Source organism: Ammodytes marinus, assembly GCF_949987685.1.
Source record: "Ammodytes marinus genome assembly, chromosome: 5".
Taxonomy (NCBI): domain Eukaryota; kingdom Metazoa; phylum Chordata; class Actinopteri; order Uranoscopiformes; family Ammodytidae; genus Ammodytes; species Ammodytes marinus.
The window spans coordinates 3,695,214-3,699,677 of NC_137234.1; positions in this window are offsets into that span (position 1 = coordinate 3,695,214).

Here is a 4,464-nt window from a genome sequence, read left to right on the forward strand (position 1 = left end):
GAAAAAGACTAAAACTATTCTGTACTTTAGTATGTAGTGTAGGAAAAAGACTAAAACTATTCTGTACTTTAGTATGTAGCGTAGTAAAAAGACTAAAACTCTTCTGTACTTTAGTATGTAGTGTAGGAAAAAGACTAAAACTCTTCTGTACTTTAGTATGTAGTGTAGTAAAAAGACTAAAACTATTCTGTACTTTAGTATGTAGTGTAGTAAAAAGAAAGAGTATGTGATTTGGAACGCAGGGTCCATTTCCTTCTGTGTGATGGACTGATAGAAAGAGATCTGACACTGGTGTTTTCAAACAGGAAGTCATTCTGCTTCACTGTAAACGCTGTTACATAACTCTCCAGCTGGGGGGTGGGGGCGGTGGGTGGTCAACCCTCAACTACAGGGTCAGTGGTTCGATCCCCCGTCTCCCCGCCACATGTCCAAGTGTCCCTGAGCAAGGCACTGAATACTAAATTGCTCCTGATAGTTAGCTTGTTATCGGTGTGTGAAGTCTCCCTAGAAAAAGAGTCTCCGGTCTCAATGGGATTTACCTGTATAAATAAAGGTTAAAAAGGAAGCAGAGGGGCACCCTTAGCTCAGTTGGTAGGGCGTCTCCCCCCCCCCCCATGGGCCTCGGCCAGCAGCGGACCCGGGTTCAATTCCAGCCCGCGTCGTTCTCTGCATGTCACTCCCCTCTCTGCCCCATTTCAACTCTGTCTCTACACTATCAATAAAAATGCAAAAAAAAAATATATATATATAAAAAGAGAGCAGAGAAATGTTCTTAAAGGAATAGTTAAACTTTTTTTTTTTTTTTTTTACTAATTCTTCGGCACAAGAGAAAAACAATTATTTTCATATTTTTATGTGTTTTGATGTGTATTTCTACAATGACAATCCTCAGATTTATTAATTTTTTTAGGTCTCCATGTTTTTTCAGTCACAGTTTTTTTTTACGCTGTGCCTAGGCTCTGTAAACGGGCTAAAGCGACCGTTAAAGGTGCAGTGTGTAATATGACATCATCAAGAAAGTTCTACAAAGTTCTAGAATGCAACGCTCCCTGGGTAACCCCAACCCTTTGGAATAATAACAGAAGCTACAGTGGCCTTCAAGGACAAGAACAATTCTAAATTTTAAACAATGCACCTGATGACATTCCAACTATGACACTTCCAAAATGGCGGTGACGAGTTTTGGTCCAAAGTATGGAGAAATATGGGCATATATGAGACCCTTTCTAAGGGAAAAAATAATCATTCTAAAAGAAAAATTCAGCTATTATGCACTAAATTAAACGTACTTGAGGATATTATAATTATTTTCTACAAAATCTGCTAGGAAATAAAACCCAAAATTCTACACACTGCAGGTTTAAAAGCCATTCCTGTGTTCTTTCGCGTGCATTTTAGATGAAGGAAATTGGCAAAGCTGTTGAAGTTGGTGTTAACAGAGATGTATATTTAAGCAATAGCACACGAGAGGGAGCATGTTGTCGCTCTATATCAGCACTGCTGTGATTCGGTCGTAGGCACGAGGCCGCAGGCCGAGTGCCGAAGAGAAACACAGCAGTGCTGATATAGAGCGACAACATGCGACCTCGAGTGTGCTATTGCTTTTATACAGCAGTTTTACATCTGAAATTCACAAGTTAACTTTAAAATGTTATCTTTAATCATTTAAGAATGTATTTGCTTCCGCCAACACAAATAGTTCGACAACAGCAATCAGAGCGGAGCGCGTTGCTAAGCAACAACTTTACGCGAGTGAGCTCGTCTTGCTTTGTTTACTCTGGTAACATTAACCACGGCGGCCCGATGTCCCGTAAAAATCACCAAAGAAACGGAACGGCGGATCTTAATCTAGTTGGTAATAAGGTCCGCTGCCCAATCCAAACCCCCACGCTTCATTTCCCAGAGTTTATGAGTGTATTTCGGCCCGGGGGAAGTAACGTTATACAATGAGGTGGGCAAGCTAGGCTAGGCTAATATGCTGCGCTCGTATTATTCAGCAGCCTGAGTTTATCTCCACACACTATTGCTGTCTTCAGTAACGTGAGTGTGAGCGACTACCGCACACTGTCTCTGTCTGTGTGTGGCAGCGATGCCCTCTCACAGGGGAGAGACTCGCCACAGTCAACCTGAGTCACACACACACAGATAACACACAAGTGAAGCTCCGGCTCATCAGTGAGCCGCGGAGTGATTTTGACAGTTGGTCTACAGTTTGGTGAACAGTCCCGAGTGATGTTGTTGGCTAATATCAGCACTCCTTCAGAACGCTCAGAAGGTCTCTCGTCCAATCAAATCACTCGCTCAGAACCAACTGCTGTATAAAGTGACGTAATGACACAGCTCTCTAGCCTGTGGAAAAGCAAACCTCTTCTTAGAAGGATTCCTGAACGCAGTAGCTGATGTGTGTGTGTGTGTGTGTGTGCGTGTGTGTGTGTGTGTGTGTGTGTGTGTGTGTGTGTCTGTGTGTGTGTGTGTGTGTGTGTGTGTGTCTGTGTGTGTGTGTCTGTGTAGGTGTGTGTGTGTCAGTGTAGGTGTGTGTGTGTGTGTGTGTGTGTGTGTGTGTGTGTGTGTGTGTGTCTGTCCGTCCGACCGTCTGCGTGTGTGTGTGTATCTGTCTGTCTGTCTTACTGTGTGTGTGTGTGTGTGTGTCTGTCTGTCTGTCTGTTTTACTGTGTGTGTGTGTGTGTGTGTGTGTCTGTCTGTCTGTCTGTCTTACTGTGTGTGTGTGTGTGTGTGTGTGTGTGTGTGTGTGTGTGTGTGTGTGTGTCTGTGTGTGTGTGTGTGTGTCTGTGTGTGTGTGTAAGTGTGTGTGTTGTCTGATTATGGTTATTAGTTTAAGTACAGGAGCTTAACGAAGGCTGCGGTCTGTGAGATTACAGGTGTTGAGTTTGTGTGTGTATTTGAGACGTATTGAAAGATAAACCTCAGGATATGGGATACAGTGTTATAGAAAGTCAACTGCTTTGAAGGTGCTACGAGGAACTTTTAAATATTTCTGAAACAGTACTTCAGGGTATTATTCATCTTTTTTAAAGTCGCTACGTGTGTGTGTCTGTGTGTGTGTGTGTGTGTGTGTGTGTGTGTGTGTGTGTGTGTGTGTGTGTGTGATAATTCAGAGAGAGTTGTACAGTAGATTCTAAATGTTTTGTATAGTTTGCAACATTAAAGGTGCTACGAGGAACTTTTAAATATTTCTGAAACATACACATCATTTTTCCCCTGATGATCATGAAATTACATGTAACAGCAAACGAGACCATCAGTGAAAAGAATAATGTTTTTTTTATGCCTTTGTCATGGGTATACGCTCACCCAGGAACAACAGCTGGCGTAGTAAAAACACTACCGCTTTTGTCCAAAGGGGGCGCGAGAATGAACACAAACTGAAAGTTCCTCAGAGCACCTTTAAATGTGGTTATGATAAAAAACTAACTTTTGAAAGTTGTCTTTTAAAAAGTCATACTTTGTTCTAATCTATTTTTCATAACAACATAATTTTCTCATTTCTAACATTCTCAGGTTTGTCTTAAAGTTGCTCTGAGGAACTTTCCGTTTGTGTTCATTCTAGCGCCCCCCTTTGGACAAAAGCGGAAGTGTTTCTACCACGCCAGCTGTTGTTCCTGGGTGAGCGTATACCCATGACAAAGGCATTAAGAAAAACTATATAAAAATAAAAAAATTTGCACTGATGGTCTCGTTTGCTGTTACATGTAATTCATGATCATCAGAGGAAAAATGTTGACTGTTTCAGAAATATTTAAAAGTTCCTCGTAGCACCTTTTAATGTTGCAAACTATACAAAACATTTAGAATCTACTGTACAACTCTCTCTGAATTATCACACACACACACACACACACACACACACACACACACACACACACACACACACACACGTAGCGACTTTAAAAAAGATTAATAATACCGTGAAGTGAAATTGAGAAGGCTGAGTATGTGAGATGCTGAAAGTTGTTTATTTCCTTCGACCGTCACTCAACATAATCTCATAATAACACAAACACAGACACACACACACACACACACACACACACACACACACACACACACACACACACACACACACACTGACACATATATATATACACACACATATATATACACACAAATATATACACACATACACATACGCACACACACATACACACACACATATATATACACACATACAAACACATAGACACACACAGACACACACACAAACACATACACTTACAGACACACACACATACACACACACTGACACATTACACACATTACACACACACACACACACACACACACACACACACACACACACACACACATATATACACACACACACACACACACACACACTTGCTATTTAGCTGACTCAGACCCAGCTTTGCCACAGTCACAGTTACTCTGAGGGAGATTTGAATTGAAGGCTGTGTAATCTGGCTTTTAGACTTCTGATGTTGATCC